Here is a 27349-nt window from a genome sequence, read left to right as displayed (position 1 = left end):
CCTTGATGTCAAAAACTGAGCTATTCATTATAAAACATTTCTAAAGTACAGCTGTAATTACTGTGATGTAGAACTCTCCAAAGATTTCATGGGGGTGTAAAAATAGGAAACTGACAGAAATATTGTTGCTCAGGGGTGAGCAAACTTTTTGATATGTGGCCTTCTTCCATTTATGCAATTGGTTGGGGTGTATATATTTACAAACAGACACACACACACTTACACATTTCACCAACCAATAGCTCAGAGCTCCCATTTTGATTGTTTTCAAAGATGCCGAAAAGAATAAGCTCACACACATGGGCACAGAGAGGCAAAAACCTGGTACCCAGACGGACACAGAGCACAAAAGGCAGAGACCTCACAGACAGACAGTGTTATTCCATACCAAGATAGAACAAAGATACTGCACAAGAAGAAACCCAACACCAAGACAGGTAAGGGGACACAGACAATACCACACACAGACAGAAAAATGCACACTGTGCCCTCAGACAGAAGTCAGACACACACGAAGGCATACCCAGTCACAGGCACACAAACAGACCACATCAGATACAGAGACATAGACCAGACACACAGACAAACACTACAGTGATAAGGGCTGGAAAATGTTTCAAAAAGTTAGGTGCAAGCCAAATTTTTGTGGAGCTGAGAAACTCCAACCCATTATTTTTTATTTTTTTTTCTGTTTTCACTAATTTTTTCATATTTTTTTTCATCTTTTCTGTTTTCTCATGTTTTGATTTGCTTATTTAACTTTTTTTTTTTTTTTACCACACACTTTTTGCCTTTATTCTCCTGTCCCCACCATATTCTCTAGATTCTTTGCCCATTCCCTTCCCCGCCTCACCACTTCTTTTCCCTCTGAAAGCAACAGTTGTGACCTTTCTTCCTGGTAAGAGATCCAGCAGCTTCAGGAGCTTTTCCTGGTCTTAGGCCCAAGTATGGTAGGCCACCTTTGACTGCTCCAATGTCCAGTGGCTGCCAGAGTAAATGGCTATCCTGGGCCCATCACAGCAGAAGTAGCTTTTCTCCCTGGCCCACCAAAAGAGACACATGGCTAATTCATGGCATGCTTATAATGAGGTCACTATGCTGTGGCAGTTAGCTCTCCTAAGCTTTCAGTGCTTTCATGACACTGAGACTCAACAGCATAGCCATTTTTTTCTTCCTTGATTGGGCCACCAGTGTGTGTCCCCCTTCAGGATTGTTCAAGCCCCCTGGGAGAGGGGGCCCTCCCCCAGTTTACTCACCCCTGGCTTATAGTATTGCTTGTACCTGATTTAGAGGGTTCTATAAATGGCAACACAATGACTTAATCTCAAGTGATTTGAGCACTGTTAAATAGTTCATATGAATTTTGTGGTAAGAAACTGAAGTTTACTAGAAAGATTTATTTTTGGGTCAATACAAGTTTGGCATTTCCATTTCTGACATAAATCCATACTTAAATTCTGTTACTTAATAACTGATAAATGTCTGCTAAGGTTTTGAAGACAGATGGTCACTTAAATAATTTGAACCTCTTAACCCTAAGTACCTTGATTATATTATATTATAAAGAAATACAACTTTAGGAAGATTCCCTAATAGGAATTATATAACATAGTGAGCTCACATTAGTATTACTCCATTTTACTACTAATGGCATAAAGTGATGATAGACACCTACTGTTCCCTCTTTCTGTGTTTTGTGTCATCGTTGAAGCATAGCAGCCCTTTTTCATCCCCTATGTAGCTATACAGTTGGAAATCAGCACAATCTCTGAAGACAAGCAAGTACAGTGAGCCACACTGGACTCCAAGTGACTTTCAAAGCTTTCTGCATAGAATATAAGGACAGGATAGAAACAGATCATGTGACCGACCCTGTCTGCCCATCTACAAAACTGCTCAGCTTTACAATCCCTAACATTTTTACAGAGATCCCCTCTGCCTGTTCCATATGTTTTTGAATTTGGTTATTGGCCATTTCAGTAACCAAAAGAAATGATGAAAGGGAGTATCCCTAGCATAAACTGTTCTATTTCAACCCATTGTTTTTTCATTGTTCGGGGTATGATGATCAAAAACCGCCTTCAACTGTGAGGCTACATAATATTTCAGTATATTAGACACTCCCATTCCCCCTTCTATTTTAGACTGTGACAAAATGGGATAAGGGCAAAAACTTTCCTCTTCCCCTCTTTAAGTACTCCCTCCGAAATGGGACATGGTATGATCTGAAATAATTTAGGCAAGGTATTCATTTTAATGGCTGCAATCCTCCCCAGCCAGGATAGAGATTGACGATCCCAGATTTCTAGATCAAGTTCTATATGTTTAACAAGAGGTACATAGTTTATACAGAAAAGATCACCTAATTCCAAATTCACATTTACCCCCAAGTAACAGAGGTGACGTTTTGCCCATTTTTTGGGAAACTGCCCTTTCAATCTGTGTACGTCCTTAGCAGAGAGGAAAATTGCCCAAATTTCCAACTTATCCATGTTCAGTTTAAAACAAGATACCTTCCCAAAATCCTGCATCTCCGCCACAATAGCCACCAAAGATATCTCCGGTCAGTTAGGGTGAACATATGATATCTGCTTATAGGGAAATTTTATAATGGCCGGCACCAATTTGAATTCCATATATGTCCCTATTTCTTTGTATCGGTTCCATTTAGTGTGAATAATATTGGGGAAACAGCACCCCTGCCTTAAAATTGTTAGAGTAACCCCATTCATTTGTATACAGGCTTCCGGATCCCTACAGAGTTCTTTAACTCATCCTATGACACGCTGACTAATCCCCATACAATCCATTACTTTAAACAGAAAGAGCCAATGCATGCAATCGAAAACCTTTTCTGCATCTACTGCAAAGAGTAAAGAAGATAGCTGACGGGACTTGGCAAAAATTACCAAGATGAGAATCTTTCTGACATTGTCACCAGCCATATGACCTGGCATAAAGCTGGCTTGGTCACTGTGAACCTAAGAAAGTATCACCAATCTCAGCCTCCGAGCCAAAAGTTTGGTCAATAACTTCAGATCAACATTGATTCAAAGATATCAGTCCATATTAACTGCACAAGGTATGATCCTTCCCACCTTTTGGCAATACCATAATTCCGGCAACATTGGCACCCCCTCAACAATGAACCCCCTTCTCTCAAATGATTATACATGTTCACCAAAGGAATAACCAAACAGGACTGAAATGTTTTATAAAATTTAGGAGTAAACCCATCTCTCCTCTGTGCCTTTCCCACCTTTAAGTCCCAAATTGCCCATATCACTTCAGTGGTCAAAATGGACCTATCTAAAACCTCCCTACAAGCATCCCCCAGCTTAGGCAATTCCACATCCCCAAGACATTGTTCAACATTCATCTGTTATTGCCATATCCCTGCATACAATTCAGAATAAAACTGAGTGAACCGCTGCCTAATAGCTGACCAATCTAGCACAAGTTTGCACTCCCGATCTTTAATCTTCATGATCTAAGCTTAGGATTGTTTAGCCTTAAGTTTGGGCCAGAAGCTTACCAGCCCTCTTCCCATATTCATAATATGACTGCTTGACTTTATACAATTTATATGCTATATTTCCAACCTCCAACAAGTTCAGCTCATGCCTATAAGCTTCTAACTCCCATAAAGTATGCCTGTCTAGATGTCATTTATGCTTAAGTTCTAGACAATGGATGGCATGTTTCAATTCTTTTGCCCTTCTTTCTCTCTCCACCTTCTTAAAAGATGCAATCGCAATTGCCTTACTCCTCACTACTGCTTTTAAGTAATCCCAAAGAACAGTAGGGGCTGTGTCCGCCAGATCATTAAATTTGAGATAATCCAGTATGTCTTCTTGACTTTGCTGGCATACAGCCTTAACTTGTAGCAAGGCATCATTAAATTTACATAACAAATGCACCCCTATTGCTAGTCATGCCCTGTACGTCCCACTAAATCAGTGCATGGTCAGACCACATACTGGATCCAATCTCTGCCTCCTTTGTAGCATAGTCCAGCTTTTTATCCATAAGAAAATAAACTTTCCAAGTATAAAAATTGTGGGATTTAGAGTAAAAAGTTTAATTTCTCGCTGACAGATGTAGTACCCACCACACATCCACAATTTGCCATTTTTCCATCAGTTGCTTCAACTGCTGCCTACAAGAATTAGAAGCTTTACTCCTCAAGAAGTTATCCAGAAATGGAGATTGGACCAAATTAAAATCCCCTCCCACAATTTCCTGCACATGTGTCATGAGTTGGTGATCCACTAGATCAAGGAAGTTGCCCTGATTAGTACTGGGTGCATATATATTCAGCAGAGTGTAAACAATAATACACCTGCCACCGTCATCCCTCTGCACTTTTTCTACTTGCACCATAACCTCCTTAACAATAAGAACGCCCACACTCCCATATTTATTTTTCTTCGTGCCAGCATTCCCATTAGATTCAATTCAGACTTTCAAATAGGTTGGGGAGTCAAGTTTTCCAAAAATGGGAATCTTTGGGACTAGTCCATATAGGAAATGGGAGCAAGGTACACGATTTTATGGAGATTTGAAGAGTATTATGGGGGTCAGGTATGTGATTTCTTTGCTTATCTATAATTGTCTCACTACATGATGTCTAAACGGGTTAAGTCTGCTTTGAGGATGGGGAAATCTCTAATGGAGACCTAATGTGAAGAGGCTTCCCGCATTAGAGGGATTATTTATTTCTAAGTTATATATGTTGTTAAATGTAACACAAATAAATTCAATTATATGAAAGCTGAGAGGCGGATTTGGGTGAAATGTGGAGGGATGGTGAGTGGGTTTTATGTTTTCTCCGAGGACAAGCAGGATGGTAGTCGTTTCACATGGATGACATCAACAGATGGAGCTTGGCACAGAAATCTTATTTCAGAGTTACTAGAAACTTTGACTGGTACATTGAGCATGCTCAGCATGCCACTATCCACACGTCCACGCAGGATCCCCTTCAGTCTCTTCTTTTCCGCGGAGCTATCGTCTCTCGGTTATGGAGCTCTGCTCTCTTTTTTTGTATTTTCAAGTAATTTCCCAGTCTGTTCTGACTGTTCCTGTGTTGGGGTCTCTCTTCTTCTTACTGGCTTAGTTAGTAGGGTGGCGTGGTAAGTTTTTGTCACTTCTGTGCAGTTGATTCCCAGTGGTTTCCCTTGCTCGGTGGCCACCGGTCATCGACCGCTCGCCGGGTCTCTCTTTATAATGGCATTGTCTGGGTTTCGTCAATGCCCCCAGAATCCGTGGACCATATCCCTGATGGATCCGCATGAAGTATGTATCTTCTGCCTGGGGCCATCGTACGATGTTAGGGGGTATCGTTTTTGTGACCGTATGAATCCCAAAGGCTGTCGTGCCTATCTGGAGAAAATGGAGAAGCTCTTTGGTTCCAAAAAATCTGAACCTTCAACTCCAGCGTTGGGGGCATTGACTCCGAGAGGCCACGGGGAGCCAGTGGACACCGAGCTTTCGCTGTCCATTCCCCCGCCGGGGCCTCCGCTGGAGAGAGGGGCCAGGAAATCAGCCATCATTGGTGTCTTCGCACTCCAGGATGTTGGGATCGTCTCCATCCTCCTCGGCAGCAGGAAAAGATTGGGCTGAGCACCGAGCAAAGTCCCGGAAACATCGCCACTGGTCTCCATCTTCGCATGGCACTGGGCTTGGGTTGCCACCAGTGCACGCTCTGAGGCCCCCGAAGTCAGAGAAAGAGCACTATCATTGGCCGAACCGATACTATGGAACACCATGCCCATAGAGGTAAGACTACAGAGAGATTTCAAGACTTTCAAAAAGACATGGCTCTTTAGAGAAGCTTTTTCACAAAGAGAGCGAGAGAGAGAAAAACGCTGAAAGCTGTACACACAAAATCTTTATACAGCACCAGCACATTATATGTATGTACATCATGGTTTGTTTTTGCACCTCTTAAATTGAATGTATAATCTAACAGTCTTTATTGTAGTCACAGGTTAGATTAGACAACACTGAACATTTAGCCATTATTATGAAACTGTCACCGAGCTTATCAGGCACCTCCATTACTAATAATAGGAACAGATGCATGTACAATTCACTATATGTGCCTCTATGTAAACCGTTGTGACGGTAATCTACTGAACGACGGTATAGAAAAGATTTTAAATAAAATAAATAAATACTTGAAACTGCCTGGAAACATTTGCAATTTGAGTTGAGGAGTTAGGATTGAACACAAAGATCACTGAGGGGCATAACTTCAGTTTTGTCTCAATTGACTTTAAAACCTGAAAAAGTAGAGAATTCCTTAATTAGAGCCAACAGATTGCAAAGAGAGCTATCTGGACAGGAGCAGAAGTAAATTGTCTGCATAGTCTGCTACTTTATAATCCCGGTCCCCTACTGAGATCTCAAAGATGGATTCTGTTTGACAGATTGTAAGGATCAGTGGCTCAAGGGACAAAATAAACAGTAATGGGGAAAGCCTTGCCTTGTTCCCCCTACAGAGGGCGACCCTCCCAGATAGTGTTTGTGAGAATTCGCGAACTAGGATAAATATACAGTACTTGAACAAATATGAACTGGTCTCCAAAACCAAACCAGGCCAGAACTCTGAACATGTAGTCCCATTCTACACAACTATAGACATTGGGAGTATTGTGAGATTTGGATACTGAAATAATCAGGAGTTATCAAAGATATGGCTTTTTTTCATGAAGCTTGCCTGATCTGGATGTATGTGGGAGCCCAAAACTAAGTTGTCTGGTAGCTAATATTTTAGAATAGATTTTACAGCCAACATTTTAGGAGCGATATGGGCTTGTAATTTTTGACAGGTAGGAGTTTTCTGCCAGGTTTTTCCAACAGGACAATAATGGCCTCAAGAAAATTAACTGTGGCGACACCTGTCGCAGAGAAGGAATGAAACAAGTCCCCAAGCTGAGGAAGAAGAGGGGGTTTCAAGCCTTATTAAAATTCCTCAGTTAACTTGTCAGGACCCAGGACTTTTCGAGAGGGGAAGGAACTAATAATCATATCAATCTCTTTTTGAGATATAGGGGATTCAAGAAAGCACTTGTCTTCATCAGATAAGCCTAGACCTACTATTTTTGCTAAGAAGAATTCACAAATTTTACTGGCAGTCCCTGCCTCAGAGGAATATAAGGCGCTGTAATATTGTTGAAATTTCAGTAAAATGTCAGTCCCATGTACTAATATTAGATTGAGAAGTCTTAATGGTATGAATCAGGGATCTATTTTAACTGGCAAATAATATTGGACCAATATGCTGCCTTATTCTCAGCATTATACTTGTTTCAAAAACATATTTCCCTATCTTTTGGCTCATTAAAACATTATAGCAATATTTCAATTTAGTAAGCTAAGAGAGCATAATGGGGGAACCCCATTGGATACGTGCTGATTCCACTGCAGCTCTCTCCCTTTCTAGACTTGCAGCCTCCATATTATGGTTCTTAGTACAATGCGCCACATAGCTGATGATCTCCCCTCTTATAGTAGCTTTAAAAGCTTCCCAGACCGTGAGATAGGGAATCTGATCTGATTTGCTCATATGAAAGAATTCTAGAATAAACCATGACATTTTTATCTATGAAATCATTATCCTCCAGCAATGATGGATTTAGTCTTTAACTAGGCGATCTCCACTGAGGTTGCAAAGATAACATGGAGAGGGTGAAAGCTGCATGATCAGATATTAGGATAGGTAAAATCTCAGCTTTAGGACACATCAGGTAGAAGGGATTTATATATCAGAAAAAAGTGAATTCTTCTCTGTGGGATGTAGTAATCACCATGGGTCTACCAGACCAAGTTCTTGTTGCAGGTCATTCAAAATTTGAAGTGACTTAGAAGCCATTGGTCTATAGTTGGATTGTCTATCTAGTTAGTGTTAAATCCAGGGGCTAATTGAAATCTTCTCCCAAAATATTGCGATATTTATTTATTTATTTATTTAGGGTTTTTATATACCGGCATTCGTGAAAAAATCACATCATGCCGGTTTACATTCGAACAAGGTGTGCAAAAAATACAAAACTGAATTTAGTGCAGAGGAGTTGCAGTTACAATGAAACAGGGGTACTGGAACTGGGACAAGAGAAAAACAGAAGGTTAAACTCATAAATTAATAAATATTTACAGAACCGGAGTGGCTACATTCTTTGAATAGATGGTTGTGATTCAGATGTGGTCTGGGAAGGCTTGTTTGAATAGCCAAGTTTTCAATCTTTTTCGGAAAGTTGGCAGGCAAGGCTCCTGGCGAAGGTTCGTGGGGATGGAGTTCCAGAGTGATGGTCCGGCTGTTGAGAGAGCCCGTTCTCTTGAGGTTATGTGCCGTGTGAATTTCGTATTGGGTATCTGGAGGGATCCTCTGTAGGCTTCTCTGGTCGGTCTGAGGGAGTTGTGTAGGCTGAGCGGGTATTGAAGGTCAAGTGAAGTAAGGTGGTGGATGGACTTATATATGATGGTAACGGATTTGTAGATGATTCTGAAGTGAATAGGGAGCCAGTGGAGATCTTTTAAGATAGGTGAGATGTGGTCTCTTCTTATGGTATTTGTGAGTATTCTTGCTGCCGCGTTTTGGACCATCTGTAGAGGTTTAGTATATGAGGATGGGAGTCCTAGTAGGATAGCATTGCAGTAATCTAACTTTGCGAAGATTATTGCTTGTAGTATTGTTCTAAAGTCTTGAAAATGGAAAAGCGGTTTTATCCTTTTCAGCACTTGGAGTTTGTGGAAACAGTCCTTTGTAGTGCGGTTGACAAATGCTTTCAAATTCATCTTGTTATCAATTATAGCTCCTAAGTCTCTCACTTGAGGGGAGAGTGGAATGTTTGGGGGGGGTGCTGGAATTATTGTGTTTTCCGGAGAAATTAGCATGAGTTCCGTTTTGGTGGTATTTAAAATGAGGTTTAGGCTGGCAAGCAGGTCATTGATAGTTGAGTGGCATGATTCCCAGTATACGAGAGATTCTTTAAGAGGGATCACTATCTGGATGTCGTCAGCATAGACAAAGTGTTTGAGTTTTAGGTCGGTTAGAAGCTGGCACAGTGGGAGTAGGTAAATATTGAATAGGGTGGGTGATAGGGAAGATCCCTGTGGGACTCCTACTGGAGCGTCATGGCAGGGAGATTCTTTGTTCTGGATTTTCACTTTGTAGCCTCTGTTATTGAGGAACGTTTTGAACCAGGCTAGAGCTGTACCTGTTATTCCAATGGATGAGTTGGTTTATGAGGATGGCGTGGTTAATGGTGTCGAAAGCTGCTGAAAGGTCTAGCATAATCAGAAGGAAGGATTGCCCTTTGTCAAGGCCCAAAATCAGGTAGTCTGTCAGTGAAACGAGGAGGGATTCTGTGCTGGAAGCTTTGCGGAATCCATATTGGGACGGGAAGAGGAGTTTGTTGTCTTCAATGTATTCTGAGATATTCCCCTATCCAGTAATGATCTAGCCACTTCCTTAAAAAATAAAAATAATAATAATCGGGGGGAATCCACATTCGGAGCATGCAAATATCCACTTGCCCATTAAGTCAGAGACTGAGGACAGAATTTGGACTTCAAGCACTTTCCTGAATAAAAATGCCACCCTGATTTTTTCCCCATAAGCTGCAAAACAAATACAATTACCAATCCAAACCTGCCCTAATTTGACAGATTGCTTTTCATTTAGATAGGTTTCCTGCAACAAAACCATCTACCTCTGCCTTTTTAACATGATTCAATATTTTTTCTTTTTGATCGGTTAATTAAAACCTTTAATATTAAGAATTAATACAGTTAGAGGTTTGGATGGCTTCATCCTATATTATAACATAAAGAAAAGATTGTAGGAACAGGGAGGGGCAGCAGTTGTGAAGAAAGGTAGCCAGTGAATCTACAGCTAGAGTCCTGTGACCATGGCAATCCTATAAAATTCCTCCTGTTGTAAAATACTAAAAGTACAAAAAAATAACTGCAAGCAAACAGGCTCTACTAAAGAGAGAGAGCCAGCAGTGGAGCCTCAAAATGAGACACTTGGGGCCATAGGACACAGCTGAGGACCCAACAATCCCCCACTCCCACCATTCACAACAAAAGCAGTACCCTCCCCATAGATAAGATGCACACTTTTTTTAACTTTATTTTTTAAACAAGGACTTTACAATACTATTCCAGGTTAAATCCGTAACATACACTTACTTAGTCCTTGTATTTCTCACAGGACAAGCAGGATGGTAGTCCTCACATATGGGTGACATCACAGAATGGAGCCCAATCACGGAACACGTTTGTCAAAGTTTCTAGAACTTTGACTGGCCCCTACTGGGCATGCCCAGCATGGCACTAACCCTGCAGCCAGCAGGGGTCCCTCTTCAGTCTTCTTTTTTCCGCACAGCAGAAGCCACACGGTTAAGGAACTCTGCAAGGATTCCTGACAGGAATTTTCCTCACGGAATTATTAAAAGTTAAATTGCCTCACAGGGGTCCCTCCATTAACTTTTTCAGTCCGCGGTACTCCGGTAAGTTTTTACCCGTTTTCCGTCGATTACCGTCTAGTTTAGCCCTCGCGGCCTACTGGCTGTTAACCGTACCGCGGCTCGATTTTTTCTATGGCCATGGCATCGGGGTTCCGTCAGTGCCCGGACTGTACTCGTACCATGTCCATTACAGACCCTCATAAAGTCTGTGTAATGTGTCTTGGATGAGAGCACGATGTCTTGACCTGCACCAAATGTGCCCTAATGACACCAAAAGGTCACAAGGCCAGAATGGAGAAGATGGGACTTCTCTTCCGTGCTCAAACCCCGACTCCGTCCGTTGCATTGACGTCTTCTGAACCGGCACCGTCGGCGTCATGCCAGCACTGACCGGTGACCGTCCGGCATCGACAACTTCTCTGCCTTCAATACCCTCTTCTCCCCCTCAGGACCGAGGAGATCGTAAAGAGAAACATTGCCACCGGCATCGAAAGTCTCGGACCATCGAGGGAGCGAAACCATCGACCTCGCCATCGTCCGAGCCGCCATCGAAGAAACCCTGTCCAGAAAAGGCACCGACCTTTTCGGTAACCGGGTCACCGAGGCACTCCTCGCCCAACAGGGCATCGGGAGCCGCGACTCCGCCTTTAACGGTGGTCCCTCCGGCTATGCTTCTGCCTCCTTCTTCTGTTCCGGAGCTGGGGCTGCTTGCTCCAGGTCTCCGAGAAGAACTGGACCGGATGGTTCAGGAGGCCATCGACAAGGCAATGCACCGACTCCAGGTTCCCCCGGCACCGACATTGGTGTACCGATAGTAGAACCGGCTACTGACCCGATTCCAGCAGCCTTGGCACCGCTGCTATCGAGAATGGAAGCGCTTATAGCCGCTTTTCCACCGATGGACACCGGGTCACCGATGGCTCCGGTGCCCTCCCCGCTTACTTTATCATCGGGAGGAGAAACACCATTCTGCATTCCTCCATCAGGAGTTCTGCCTCAGCCATCGAGATCGGTGCCAATACCTCCATCGGCGCCATTGAACCATCCACCGATGCCCTCGATGCTTGCGCCGGGGCCTTCATTGCTTTCATCGGTGCCTCCGGTTATTCCTTTGATGCCTTCGGAGCCTAGACCGGGGCCTTCAGGTATCCAACTCCCCCCGTCCCTCTCCAGTTCCTAGAGGGACAGGTACTGATCCTTATGATACCTGGACTGATGATTCCTCACCAGACACTGATGACTTGCCATCACCTCCTTTACCCACTGAGAGTAGAAAGCGTTCTCCTCCAGAGGACCTTTCTTTCATAAATTTTATTTATTTATTTAAAAACTTTTATATACCGGTATTAGTATGCATACATCATACCGGTTTACAATGTAACTTAAAAGGCAGAAATTACAATGAACAGGGAGGGCGAACAAGGAGGAGTATACAAAGAGCAGGAGGAGGAGGAATTAAAGCAATAAGTAAAACTGCAACGGACTATTTACAGGAATATACAAGGCGTAGGCAAGATACTTGCGGAAGTCAGTGTATTTAATCAGGGTAGGCTTGTCGGAAGAGCCATGTTTTAAGTTTTTTTCTGAACTTGGCGTAACATGGCTCTAGCCTGAGAGTGGTAGGGAGGGCGTTCCATTGTTTAGGGCCTGCAATGGATAGTGCACGGTCCCTAGTAGAGGAGAGGTGGGCTTTTTTCAAAGGGGGAATGGAGAGGGTGCCTTTGTTGACAGTGCGAGTGGGTCGTTCAGTGCGTATAGGACGAAAGGGTTCATCCAACCAATTGGAATTGTGCGAGTGGATGGACTTGTGCACTATGGTTAGAATTTTGAAGAGAATTCGGGATGCGATGGGGAGCCAGTGGAGTTCTTTGAGTATAGGGGTAATGTGATCAGCTTTCCTTGAGTTGGTGATGACCCTGGCGATGGCATTCTGGAGCATTTGTAAGGGCTTGGTGGTGGAGGAGGGTAGGCCGAGGAAGAGGGCATTACAGTAGTCCAGCTTTGAGGAAAGGGTGGCTTGGATGACGGTGCGGAAGTCATGATAGTGGAGGAGGGGTCTGAGTTACTTCAGGATGTGAAGCTTGAAGAAACCTTCTTTGAGGATGGAGTTGATCTGTTTTTTGAGATTGAGTTGTTGATCTATGATAACCCCAAGGTCTCTTACAGTGGGTTGGGGTGTTATGACGTTGAAAGCTGGATCGTTGGAGATCGGTGGTTTGGGAGGGAGGTGAGGAGAGATAAGGAGCAGCTCTGTTTTGGAGGAGTTTAGAGAGAGGTGGATGTTGGTGAGGAAGTCATTTATGTTGGCAAGACATGTGTTCCAGAAGGCAAGGGCATCTGAGAGAGAGTTGTGAATGGGAATGACGATTTGAACGTCATCTGCATAGAGGTAGAATTTGAGGCCGAGGTCTGTGAGGAGCTGACATAGAGGTGTGAGATAAATGTTGAAAAGGGTGGAGGAGAGGGAGGAGCCTTGTGGGACACCTTGAGACAAGGGGTAGAGTGTGGAGTTGGCGTTTCCTATCTTGACGGAGAACTTTCTGTTAGATAAATAGGATTTAAAACCATAGTAGGGCTAGGCCTGAGATGCCTATTTTGGATAGCCGGTTGATGAGGAGGTTGTGGTTGATGGTATCAAAGGCAGCTGAGATGTCGAGTAGGGCGAGGAGGTAACAGTTGCCTCGGTCCATGCCTATGAGTAAGTGGTCCGTGAGGGAGAGCAGGAGGGTTTCTGTATTAAGGTATTTACGGAAGCCATATTGGGCTGGATGCAGAATGTTGTTGCTTTCTAGATATTCTGTAAGTTGGATGTTTACAATCTTTTCCATAATTTTGGATAGGAAGGGCAGGTTAGAGATAGGGCGGAAGTTAGCGGGGTCTTTAGGGTCTAGTGTTGGTTTTTTTAGGAGGGGCTTGACAATAGCTTGTTTGAGAGCATCTGGGACAGAGCCTGAAGAGAGGGAGGAGTTTATGATGTCTGCGATGGGTTTGGATATAGTATTCGGGATGGAGAGGAGGGATTTTGTTGGAATAGTGTCTGAAGGGTGGGAAGCTGGTTTGAGTTTTCTGAGAATAGATTCCACTTCTTTAGCGGAAGTCAGGTCAAGGGTTTGGAGGGTGGGTGAAGTGGGGGAAGGTTGGAGGGAGGGGGAAGGGGAGGTAGATGGAGAAGGGTGTTGAAATCTGCGGAGGATGTTGGTGATTTTTGTGAGGAAATACTGGGCGATTTCTTCGCTCTTAGTGGAGGCATCATTCTCAGGGATAGTGGGCTGAGAGGATTTGGTGAGGTTGGCAACATAATTGAAAAGGGCTTTCGGGTTGTACATGTATTGGTGGATCTTAGCTGAAAAGTAGTCTCTTTTTGTTTTGAGGGTGGTTATTCTATATTGGTGAAGGGTAGTTTTGAAACTTGAGACGAGTTGAGGTGAGGGGGCTTTACGCCAGCTTCTCTCTCGCTGCCTGAGGGTATTTTTTAGGGATCTTAGTTCAGTCGTGTACCAGGGTTGATGATTTTTTGTGGGTTGGGTAATTTTATTTAAAAACTTTTTTTTTTTTATATACCGGTATTAGTATGCATACATCATACCGGTTTACAATGTAACTTTAAAGGTAGAAATTACAATGAACAGGGAGGGCGAACAAGGAGGAGTATACAAAGAGCAGGAGGTGGAGGAATTAAAGCAATAAATAAAAACTGCAACGGACTATTTACAGGAATATATGTTACGTCTGGAGATGGGGCATAGTTTGTCAGCAATTTCAAGAGTCATGCTGAGCCAGGATTTGATGGCAGTCTCTGGACTGGAGCAGTCAAGGCTGGTGGAGGTGTTGGAAATGGCAAGAGCCAGTTCATCTCCGGAACAGGGTTTCCTGAAGGTGAAGGTGGTGGTGTTTGAGGGAGTGGGTGTAGTGGGGAAGTTAAGGGGGAGGAGGGCTTTTATGAGGAAGTGGTCGGACCAAGGTACAGGGGAGCAGGTGGGGGGGTGGGATGGGAGGAAGCAGTGGTTGATGAATATGAGGTCAAGGGAGTGACCAGCTTGGTGGGTGGGGGAGGTAACAATTTGTCTAAGGCCTAGAGCTTGGAGTGCAGTAAGGAATGCCTCACAAGAAGGGGTGAGGGGGGTGGCATCGACATGGAGGTTGAAGTCTCCTAGTATGATGGAAGGGATTTCAATGTTTATGTTTATGAAGGAAATGTCTGAATTGGTCCCCTTCCAATTACTAACGGAACAGGACGACAGACATCAAATGATGGAGTTGCTTCAATTCCTGGATGCGCCCAAGGAAATCACCTCCATCCCTATCCACCAAGTTCTTCTAGATCTCTTCAAGAAGAACTGGGAACATCCTAGCTCCATTCCACCTGTCCACAGGAAAACTGACTCTACCTATTTGGTGCAGTCAGCTCCAGGCTTTCAAAAGCCTCAGTTGGATCACCAATCTGTGGTGGTTGAATCTGCGCAAAAGAGAGTGAAAAGATCGAAACCTCACACTTCCTTTTCCCCTGGCAAGGAACAGAAGTTTTTAGATACCATTGGTTGCTGAGTCTTTCAAGGATCAATGTTGATCATCCGAATTTCCGCTTACCAACTCTATATGACCCAATATAATAGGGTCATTTTTAAGAAGATGCAGGAGTTGACAACTTCCATGCCTCAGTCACTTCCAGAACAACTCCACACCCTAATTAACAAGGATTTGGAGGCAGGAAAACATGAGATCAGATCATGTTATGACATCTTTGACATTGCAACCAGAGTATCTGCAGCAGCTATTTCAGCGAGATGATGGGCTTGGCTCAAGTCTTCAGACCTTCGACCGGAAGTCCAAGATAGGTTGTCTGACCTTCCCTGTAAAGGAGACAATCTCTTTGGCGAGCAGATTCAAAAGACAGTGGCTGAATTAAAGGACCATCATGAGACTCTCAATCAGCTCTCTCTGATACCTTCGAATTATCCTTCCAAACAGCATTTCCGGAAGGACTCTAAAAAGTCTTTCTACAGACCAAAGAAGTCCTACCCGCCAGCAGCCAGATGTCGTTCTGCGAGACCATTCCTCAAATCACAGTCTCGTCAGACCCAAAAACAAAAGCCACAGACAGCCCCCCAGCCGGGCCCTGCTTCTGGCTTTTGACTCTTGCGTAGAGAGCAGCAGCCAGATTCCATTACCACACATACCAGTGGGAGATCAGTTATGCCATTTCAACAACATATGGCAATCAATCACCTCGGACCACTGGGTCCTAGCAATAATTGCTCAGGGCTATCATCTCAATTTTCTCTCCATCCCACTGGATTCCCCGCCTCTAATGGCGTGGAAAACATCCAACCATTCATTGCTCCTGGAGCAGAAGGTCTCCCTCCTACTCCAGTCCAGAGCAATAGAACCAGTACCATTCCCTCAGCAAGGTCTCAGGTTCTATTCCCGGTACTTTCTAAATCCCAAAAGATCGGGAGGCGTTCGTCCAATTCTGGATCTACGAGCCCTCAAGTAAATCCAGAGAGAAAAGTTCAAGATGGTAACCTTGGGCTCGCTTCTTCCTCTTCTACAAAGAAGAGACTGGCTCTGCTCTTGACCTCCAGGACGCATACACTCATATTGCGATAACTCCATCTCATCGCAAATACCTGAGGTTTCTCATAGGCCCCAAGCACTATCAGTATCGTGTACTTCCATTCGGCCTAACATCTGCACCACGAGTCTTTACAAAATGCCTTGTCGTGGTTGCCGCCTTCCTCAGGACTCAAGGTGTTCACGTCTACCCCTATCTGGACGATTGGTTAATCAGGGCTCTGACTCAGCAAGCCGCTTTGTCATCCCTACATCTCACCTTAGCCTCTCTAATTTCACTCAGATTTCTAGTCAACTACGACAAATCCTGCTTAGTCCCATCTCAAACCTTATTGTTCATTGGGGCAGACTTGGACACCTTACAAGCAAAGGCTTTCCTGCCTCGACAACGAGCCCTCATTCTCGTGTTTCTGGCGCATCAGCTGCAGTCTCAACGCTCGACTACTGCTCGTCGTTTTCTCATCCTCCTAGGACACATGGCGTCCTCAGTTCAGGTCACCCCAATGGCTCGCCTGGCCATGAGTCATGCAGTGGACCCTAAGGTTGCAATGGACTCAATCCCTTCAGCCCCTGTTGACCATTGTCCACATCACCGACTCACTCCTTCTGTCTCTCACCTGGTGGACGAATCAAATCAATCTTTTACAGCTCTTGCCCTTTCAGGCGCCAAACCCTCACATAATTCTAACCACCGATGCTTCCAACTTCGGGTGGGGAGCCCATGTGGCCGATCTCCAGACACAAGGTTCTTGGTCTCCAGAGGAAGCCAAACACCAGATAAATTTCCTGGAACTACGAGCAATTTGATACGCTCTCAAAGTATTTCAGGATCGCCTGTCCAGTCAAGTCATCCTGATCCTGACGGACAACCAGGTGGCCATGTGGTACATCAACAAACAGGGAGGCACAGGAATCCTATCTTCTGTGTCAGGAAGCTGCACAGATTTGGGCGGAGGCCCTCTCCCACTAGATGTACCTCAGGGCCACCTACTTGCCGGGAGTGGACAACGTGTTGGCAGACAAGTTGAGTCGCACCTTCCAACCGCACGAGTGGTCTCTAAACCCCTCAGTAGCAAACTCCATCTTCCAAAAATGGGGTTATCCTCAAATAGACCTCTTTGCATCACCCCAGAATCGCAAAGTAGGCAATTTCTGCTCTCACTCGCAGCCAACATTATCCACCAAGAGACGAGTTCTCCCTCTCATGGGTAACTGGTCTCCTATATGCATTCCCTCCACTTCTCTCTAAAACGCTCATGAAGTTACGTCAGGACAAGAGAACCATGATCCTGATACCACCCCATTGGCCCCGCCAGGTGTGGTTTCCAATACTTCAGGATCTCTCCATTCGCAGGCACATTCCTCTGGGAACAGACCTGCTTCTAATCACTCAAAATGACGGGTGCCTTTGCCACCCCAATCTGCAAGCCCTGTCCCTGACTGCATGGATGTTGAAAGGTTAATCCTTCAGCCGCTTAACCTTTTTGATCCAGTCTCCCGTGTCTTGATTGCTTCACGGAAGCCTTCCACGAGAAAATCGTATTCTTACAAATGGAACAGGTTCACGTCATGGTGCTCTTCTCAGGCCCTTGATCCCTTTACCTGTCCAATCCCGCAGTTTCTAGACTAACTCTGGCACTGGTCAGAGTCAGGTCTTAAAACTTCCTCCATCAGAATGCATGTCAGTGCAGTGGCTGCCTTCCATAAAGGTATCGGGGGTGACCCTATCTCAGTACAGCCTCTTGTAACACGCTTCACCTCAAGCCTCCACTGCATCCTCCGGCCCCTTCTTGGGACCTTAACCTGGTTTTGGGTCGGCTCATGAAACCATCATTTGAGCCTCTACAATCCTGTGAACTTCACTATCTCGCAGAGTTAGTGAGTTACAAGCCCTAGTTACCTATCCGCCTTACACTAAACTTCTGCAGGACCAGGCGGTTCTTCGCACTCACCCTAAGTTCTTGCCTAAGATAGTATTAGAGTGTCATCTCAATCCATTTTAATACCTACCTTTTTTCCAGGCCCCATTCCAATCCAGAAAAGCAGGCTCTGCATACCCTTGACTGCAAACGGGCTCTAGCGTTTTACCTAGACCGTACAGCTGCCCACAGAAAGAGCACTCCATTATTTATCTCTTTCCATCCTAACAAATTGGGGCAGCCAGTAGGTAAGCAGACTCTCTCCTCCTGGCTAGCGGATTGCATTTCCTTTTGCTATCAGCAAGCGGGCATTCCATTTCAAGATCGTGTTAAAGCACACTCTGTGAGGGCCATGGCGACTTCAGTAGCACACCTACAATCGGGGCCGCTTCCTGACATTTGCAGGGCTGCCACCTGGAGTTCTCTCCATACTTTTACAGCCCACTATTGCCTAGACAAAGCCAGAAGACAAGATTCCATCTTCGGCCAGTCTGTCTTGCGTAACTTATTTACGACGTGATGTACCAACACCCTTCCGCCTGCCCAGTGGGGTTCAGGATGTCCTCCCCCAAATTCTACCCCAATTGTTGTGTCTGTTGCACATCTTGGGTACATTTGGTGCATGTCCGGACATCCTCAGCTCGGTACTCACCCATATGTGAGGACTACCATCCTGCTTGTCCTGTGAGAAAGCAAATGTTGCTTACCTGTAACAGGTGTTCTTACAGGACAGCAGGATGTTAGTTCTCACGAAACCCGCCCGCCACCCCGCAGTGTTGGGTTCGTTTTCTTATTTTTCGGCACTGCCTGTAGCTTTGTAACCAGACTGAAGAGGGACCCCTGCTGGCTGCAGGGTTAGTGCCATGCTGGGCATGCCCAGTTGGGGCCAGTCAAAGTTCTAGAAACTTTGACAAAAGTGTTCCGTGATTAGGCTCCATCCTGTGATGTCACCCATATGTGAGGACTAACATCCTGCTGTCCTGTGAGAACATCTGTTACAGGTAAGCAACATTTGCTTTATCTCCCCCTCTCCCCACCCACCCCTCATGCCCCCGTTTAATGTCCATGAATCTGGATATCCACATAAAGTCTGGCTGTTGTCCAACATTTGTGGCAGTACTACTGTGATATGTCAGAGTCTTTGACACAAGACAGTTAAAACCCAATATTGATTCAAAATTACAGCATAGACAGTCTGTTTTCACTATTTTAACACTAAAATGTTGTTCTGTGCCTTGATGGGTAACGATGACAAATAGTCCTTCCATGTACTCATGAATAAAGCATATTATTGTGAGGAGGCTCTGCATGCAGCTATTTGTTCAAAAGTCATTGTTTGTACAGCTTTAACTTCCAAAGAACCAAGGATGGACTATCTCTTACCATCCAATGGTCAAAAATTGATTTCTTCACTAGTAGAAAAGCTTTTTGCAAAAAACGTTTTTGATACATAAATACTGAGGGAGTTACCAAATCAAAATTTTCAAACAGACATACACGTGGAAACCTTGATACATTACACTTGTTCAGTTTAAACAAGATAAGATGCACTTAATCTAACCCCAATCAAGGAACAAAACGTATAACAGTTCAGAGTCTCTTTGGAACAATGGTAACACAAAAACAGTGGTTATCAAGTCCTCTACCATGAACTTCAGGGGGAAGGAAGCCAGCAACAAGACTAAATGATCTGGCCTGCTGCAGCCATGAAAAGTTTCCAAAATGAAAAACAGCGTACAACAGAAAAACAGAGTCCATGTGATAGCGACATCAGGAGAAAACATTTAACAGTGCAGGAGCCGACAATATGTGGCTAAAACAATACAAAGTCAAAACTGTCCAAGAGAAAAATACAAAAAAAAGTGGAGGAGGAAGGGAATCTATGTTCAGTTAGGGAGCCATGCGAATCCTCAACATCGTGAACGAATGGATGCAAGATAGGAAAGGGTGGTGGATGCCTGGAATACTCTTCCAGAGGAGGTGGTGAAGACGAAAACTATCAAGAAATTGAAAGGGGCATGGGATAAACACTGGATCCCTAAAAGCTAGAGGATGGAAATGAAGAAAAGGGTGCATATAGGGTAACTTGCTGGTGTGATGGTTACTACCGTTAACATTGCTCTCTGCTTCAACGGTAGGGGGAAAGGGGAATTGGATTCAGACATTAACCAACAAGGACTCCCAACTTTTATGGTCTGAGGAACTGATAAGCATGGATGTAACCTGCATGGAACAGCAGTTAGTATTCTAACAGAAGGTATGGGATTACTCCTCTTATCAATAAGCTGAAGGGACCCCATGTGGATGCATGGTATAATGGCATGCTGAGCATGCTCAGATAGGCTTATTCAAAGTTCTAGAAACTTTGACATAAGTTTTCCATGCCGGGCTTTATCGGATGATGTCACCCATGTGTGAGGACTGGCATCCTGTTGTCCTCACATGAACCACGGCGGTTGACGTGCACTTTATGATTTAAGGAAATACATTCTGTATTCCAAAGTTTTTTATGAATCGGCAACAATTAAATTATCAACTTTTTAGATTCATAAGAACTGATAAATATAAACAGACCGTTTTTTTACCGATTCGGATTTCCACGACAACATCACTACTACTAAGGCATTGGATGCTCAATGTGCATATTATTAATTAACACATTTTATACTTGAACAGCCCCTGAAGCAGCCCTTATATGGGCGACACTCAGGTTTAGGGTCTGGCATCTACTGGGCAACTCATTTATCAATAAACAATTATCAAGGATCTTCAGATCTATCTCTTTTTTCCTATTCCTCATGGCTTTGATAGATCGCCTTCCTTTCTGCTTTTTGGCTCTGAGACCACGTGTTACAGGTAAGCAACTATGCTCTATCCACAGCATAACTTATCTTGGAGAGAAAAACATTTAGGCACAGCATGCACATGATCTCCAAGCCTAGACGTCACTGTAGGCTATGATATATAACTATACTTCCCCCTCCCACTAATTGTCTGAATAGCTTCTCCCCCCATAAAACAAGAGATAATTATTAAAGTCCCAAATGAAGGGACAAGCAAAAAACATGGCCTTTGCCATGGCCTACCTCCTGCGGGACCACATTTTGAACAGCCCCGTGGGCCTTCCCTACTGATGTTGAAGATACGGAGCGGAGCTAGGCAGCTCCCTGGCAGGAGGGCATTAGATGCAAGTAGGCTCAGAATAGCAGCAAAACAGGGTTAACCTCTGACCTCTCTCCATAACTTTCAGAACATTTGTCTCTTCCATCGACCTGTCCTATTTCAAATTTTTGAATAAGTTGGGGAAGGCCCTTACAGTGAATGTCATAAGGACAAAGATCCTCGCAGAGATGCTATGGGTCTTCTCCGTATTCTGGAGACACTATTTGAGCCGGCAGCCCTTCTGATTCACCAAATCCTGCAAGAATTACAGATGAAAATTTTGGAAACTCATCAGTATTTATGAAACTTAAGAACATAACATGCCATACTGGGTCAGACCAAGGGTCCATCAAGCCCAGCATCCTGTTTCCAACAGTGGCCAATCCAGGCCATAAGAACCTGGCAAGTACCCAAAAACTAAGTCTATTCCATGTTACTGTTGCTATTAATAGCAGTGGCTATTTTCTAAGTCAATTAATAGCAGGTAATGGACTTCTCCAAGAACTTATCCAATCTTTTTTTAAACACAGCGACAATAACTGCACTAACCACATCTTCTGGCAACAAATTCCAGAGTTTAATTGTGCGTTGAGTGAAACTTTTTAATATCATGTCTCTTTCCTCAGATATTGCAAATTTCACAAGCAATATCCCTCTTTTCTTAATTTGTTGTTCTTGAGATGTTTCAAGAAATCCTGTCAAATCTTCTAATGGTGAGGATGACTCCGGACGAAAACCTCGAACTTCTGTCCCCTGTCTCTCCACCACTTTTTTGCTCCAACCCAGATGTAAAATAGGCTTTCTGAATTTTAGGCAGTTCTCCCCTAGAGATAGACAATGTTTCTTGAGAAAACTTCTTAAGTTGCTCTTTGGGGGAGACTAGTTTACATTTTGTGAAATTAATTATTTTTAGATTGTATATCTGATTATTTTCCAGTAATTCCATTCTTTTCCCTAGCCTAGAGTCTCCATGAATTAAACCAGTTTGTATTTGCTTAATCTGATTGATTAGTAAATCCATCTCTTGCATTTTTGTTGAATTCGATAATACAACAGAATTCACCGTATTAAATTGATCTTGGAAACATTTTACCAGTACCATTAAGGAAACAATAGCATTTTCAAGAGTAAATATTCCGTTCCACAATGAATCTAAAGTTACGTTTTCAGGCTTGTTTAAGAGCTTAGTCTCTATTGAATTTACCACTGTGTTTCTCACTGCTTGTCCTGATCCATCCAGATCCGTCTGGCTCCTTCCCAAGGCGGTGGTCGATGGCAGAGAACTGCCTCCCCCACTTAGCAAGCCGATGTTCAACTCCCTCAGGGCGGTTAAGGTCCTTTCGCCCTGAGACTGCCCCGTCACGCCTGCTGCAGAACCTGCCTTGAACGTTTCCTCCATTTGCTGCAACACCGGCAGCAAGGGATCCACTGGCTCCAGCGCGTCTACTTGGGCAGGGTGAGAAGGGGTAACCGGAGCTCCAGAGCTCAGAGATAACTCGTTTAGAGACACAGAAGTCCGCTCCTGCTCCGGTGTCCCAGCTGACTCTCCTGGAGATTCCCCCACAGATAACTCGTTTAGAGACACAGAAGTCCGCTCCTGCTCCGGTGTCCCAGCTGACTCTCCTGGAGATTCCCCCACAGCGCTGAAGAATTCCCAGATCCTCATTTGAACTGGGGTAGGTTTAAGGGGGGGGGGGGGTCGAGGTTCCCTCCCTTACCTTCTCCTATCTTTTTGTGTGTGGCATAGCTGTTTATAGGCAATAAGAGCTACTAACGATTCCGAGCCGGGAGCTCAAACAGCAAACGCATCCTCTCTTATCGACGCCATTTTGTTCTCCCATAAAGTATTTCATCTTGAAAAGCCATGTTAAATGTGTATGTTTCAATAATACCAAAATGCAAGCCCAGAACAGTATCATAGAAGTCTCTGTTATATGTTTAATTTATAGTACAAATCATTCTCTTTAACAAAATTTATTAGATAACCTTGTTGCACTATGAATCCATCATACAAAAAATTAAAACATTTAAATATATTAAAAAAAAAATCAATAAAATTCACACTCCAAATCAACAATCATACATACTCTCCACAACCCACAAACAACTCTCATTCAACACCATACACTGAAGAAAATGAACACAATTTGTTGATCTGATCTAACAATCTTCACTCTCTAATCTTTTAAGGTCCAAAACAAAAGATGCCAAGTTAATGCCCATATATCATCCAAAGCAATGTTAATCTTTCAGTGCCCAGGATGGAAATATAGTCTCAAACTATTAACTTGTGCATCATCAAACATTCACTTTGTGTTCAAGTCCAGCAACTATGAGCAAACACCAACTTCTACTTAACTTGTGGAGTTCTGTTCAAAAGCTCAATGTATGCTCGCTATACACTGTTCTCCATTCAGTTCAAAGCTTAATTATTTTTATTTATTTGTTTGTATGTTTTTATATACCGAAGTTTAGCGCTGGCCTTCACTCCGGTTTACAGGAATAACAACAGTTACATGAATAGTCAAACGGTTTACATTTAAATAACTGTGGGAGGTGGCGCAGGCCATCACTCCGAAATACAATTATAACAATGGTTTCCATGAACAGTCAAACGGCTTACATTAATAACTATAGGAGAGGGTATAACAAGGGTTTATATGAACAGTTTTACTATGTACATTAATACCGATGGGGGTATGGTTTAGTGATTATATCAGCTAGTTTTAGGGGTTTCACAGTGAGGTGCTACCTCGTATTGAGTATATTTTCTAAGTGGGGAGAAGCAATTGGATACAATATGACCAACTGGTTAAGATGCTAGGTATAAAGGAAAGTATAGTTATCAGGTGATAAAGTGCTTGGCGTTTGGAAATTATGAAAATCATATGAACAAAAGTCACCAAATGACTCGTCATGTTGTGAAGAGACCAATCTCTCGTCTACAGTTCGTAAACACACCATTGCAAGCGTTGCTGAATTGTTACTCCTCCCAGTATAGACTTCTAAGCACCGCAGACCAACATTGCTGTAATTCTATTTCTCCCAATATTCACTTTTAAGCACCAAAAACCGGCATTGTTGCAATTTGTTTCTCCCGATGCTGCAGTGTTTCAGCACTAATCCATGCCTGCACCAGGGGAAGCTATCAGTCACTCAATATTCTCGGCAAATCCGCTAAATTGCAAAATGGCAGTGTCTGTCCGCATAATAGCATACACCCATTGGCCATAATTGGCAAGCACAACATGCCATGGTATCATCCATTATGGATGCCGATGTTTGTATTATTTTCACGATCTAGTTTAAATGCTGGGGAGCATTTTAAATCCATCCGAAAAGTGTTCATGGGGGTGGGAGCCGTTATCTTTTATATATTTTTTTCACTTTCAAAAACTTTCTCTTTCCTCGACCCCTTTACTCAGCCTCTCATACTGCTGTCTGGTCTGTTTTTCTGTGTGCTTAATCGTTCCACAGGTTAAATCAAGAGGGTAGTGGCAGGTGTCAACATGGCTCTTATTCTGTACTTTGTTCTGTTCTCTATTTCCTTTGATTATTTTGTTCATATTAGATATCTAGAAACTTGAAAATTTCTTAGCTTCCTCTGCTATCAGATGCTGCATAAAATGAATGATTGCTTCTTCTCCCAAGGGTGAGAATATCACCTTCTGAGATATTCTTCATTAGAGATCTTAAGTTACCTATGAAACAAGATCGTATTTGCTAGAGTATACAGTGTAACACTAGTTATCAGCAAAATAATTTCATGATTCAGAAGGATAATTGCATGTTCTACTCTAGCCTTGACCAAATTTAATTTTGGTATGATATTTTGTAAACAGTTAAATTGGCGTCTCTTTTCATCTACACCTGTTAAAAAATCTCACTGGTTTCCAAAGTGTGAGTTTTGGCCCTCCTGTGCATTGCAGAAAGCTTCAAAGTTGACTGTGACATGAAAAGTCCCATTGGGGCACTTGATGCAAAACCTCAGACTTTAAAGTGTGAGATAACATTTTTAAAGCAGATTTTATACCTAAACCCTCACCCCCTGCAGAATTGGATAGTTTCTGTATTCATGCAATCTCATCTTGAGTAATATAAAACTTCTGTATTACTCCAAGGTGCAACCTCATCTTGAGTATTGTGTATAGTTCTTATTACCCTATCTCAAGAAAGAGATAGCAGAACTAGAAAAGGTATAGAAAAGGGCAACCATAATGATAAAGGGAATGGAATGATTCCCCTATGAGGAAAGGCTAAAGAGGTTAGGACTCTTCAGCCTTGAAAAGAGACGGCTGAGAAGAGGTATGATAGAGGTCTATAAAATGAGTGGAGTAGAACAAGTAAACGTTAATCTTCTACTCGTTCAAAGAGTGCAAAGACCAGGGAACACACAATGAAGTTACTGGGTGATACATTTAAAACTAATAAATATTTTTTACTTAATGCATAATTAAGCTCTGGAATTAATTGCCACAGGATGTGGTAAAAGCTATTAGTGTAAAAAAGATTTGGACAAGTTCTAGAAGAAAAGTCCATAAACCATTATTAAGGTAGAGTTGCAGAAATCCACTTCTTATTCCTGGGATAAGCAGCATGGAATCTATCTACCCCCTTGGGATCTTGACAGGTACTTATGACCTGAATTGGCCACTGTTGGAAACAGGGTACTGGGCTTGATGGACCTTTACTATGACCCAGTATAACAAATTTTAAGTACTTAATGTAGGTGTGCAGAAAATAAACACAGAAATACATCTCTGTGGGTAAAAGCCAAATATCTGCCTAACAAGACTGGCTTTCTTTTTTCAGTATGATAAAAGGTATTGCTATCCACATCTCTCTAGATATTCAGACATTCAGATAACTGAGGAATTTTGCAAGCAGAAGTCAAAATTGTCTTTCTGTAATTTGATAATCAGACATTATAAAGCAATTAAACTTTCTTCTCAAGCATTATCATTCAAATTTTAAACTGGATATCTTTGGTCTGTTGCTCCAGTCTTCCCATGGTTTCTGATCTCTTCTGTAGTCAAGCTACTTTTGCTCATTTCCTCCATACCTTATGAAGATGAGAAACAAAAGGAAAAAGTGAACTTGTTTAAAATTTGACATGTCCGTGAATATCAGGAGCATATATATTTTGTGTTGTGTGCCTAGCACATCAAACAAAGGGAGATACGAAGAGGATGACTTCATACCTCAGGAATAGATGCATAGGCAAGATTCCAGGAGTGAACTAGAAAATAGCACTGACATTATAGTATCAAAAAAATGTTCAAAAAAAGTATTAAGAAACAAGTCTGTTAGAGTTGACACATTATGTTAAGCCAAAATTCTCCTAAATTACTTTCAGAAGTAATGCATCATTTTACAGCAAAAGCTGCTCAAATTTTCCTCTTGTGAAGCAAAATCTTTCTCAAGTAGTGACAATCTGAGGTAGATCAGTTTGCAGCAGTTTTTCATAAGATACCTACTGCTGGAGAAAATCAGAAAGATGGTCAGCAGCAGATGACATTTTCCTATTTTGGGGGACAGTTTTTTATGTATTAACTTTAAAAAGGAGACTTCAATAAAATAAAATTAGAAAAATCTAAAATGAGTGGTTACAAAGGTTAAAAGTTTGCCTGAGGCAAGGACATTGTTTAAAAAAAGCTCATTGGAAGCTCAGATAAAATGTATTCCACACATTAAGGTGTTAAATTTGTAACATCATGAATAAGTTAACCAGCAAATATCTCTTAAGTTAACATTTTTCAAAGCAAACTTAATGTGCATAAGTCTACTTTGATAATTATCCTGAAAAAAACTACATGCACACTATTGCACCTATTTGGTGCACATAGGCCCAGAATTTAAAAGCCCTATGCGCGTAAATCCAGAGGATTTATGCGCGCCGGGCCTATTTTAATAAGGCCCGGCCACGCACATAAAGCCCCGGGACGCATGTATGTCCCGGGGCTTTGGGAAAGGGGCGGGGTCAGAAGCTCCCAGCACAGTGGCCATTTGCTCCTGTGCCGGAGGATTGCGTGCCAGCAGGCCGAGGCAGGCGCCGAAGGTAAGACAGAGGTCGGGCCGAGGTTCTAGGTTAGGGCTAGGGGGCGGGTAGGTTAGGGGAAGTGAGGTTAGTTTAGGGGGTTGGGAAGTTCCCTCCTAAGCCGCTCCGATTTCGGAGCGGCCTGGGAGGGAATGGGGGAAGGCCGCGGGCGTTAGCGCATG

The 27349-nt window shown here is 43.2% G+C and overlaps 1 protein-coding gene across 6 annotated transcripts in view; it reads left to right on the top strand.

Moving 5' to 3' along the window:
- SPEN (spen family transcriptional repressor) overlaps window positions 1–27349 on the top strand; it is a 294674-nt gene that overhangs the window by 168087 nt on the left and 99238 nt on the right. The window lies entirely within an intron of this gene.

This window comes from Rhinatrema bivittatum, chromosome 15, assembly GCF_901001135.1.
Source record: "Rhinatrema bivittatum chromosome 15, aRhiBiv1.1, whole genome shotgun sequence".
In the NCBI taxonomy this organism is placed as follows: domain Eukaryota; kingdom Metazoa; phylum Chordata; class Amphibia; order Gymnophiona; family Rhinatrematidae; genus Rhinatrema; species Rhinatrema bivittatum.
The sequence above is the reverse complement of the archived record's forward strand: the minus strand, read 5'-3'. Positions and strand labels throughout refer to the sequence as shown.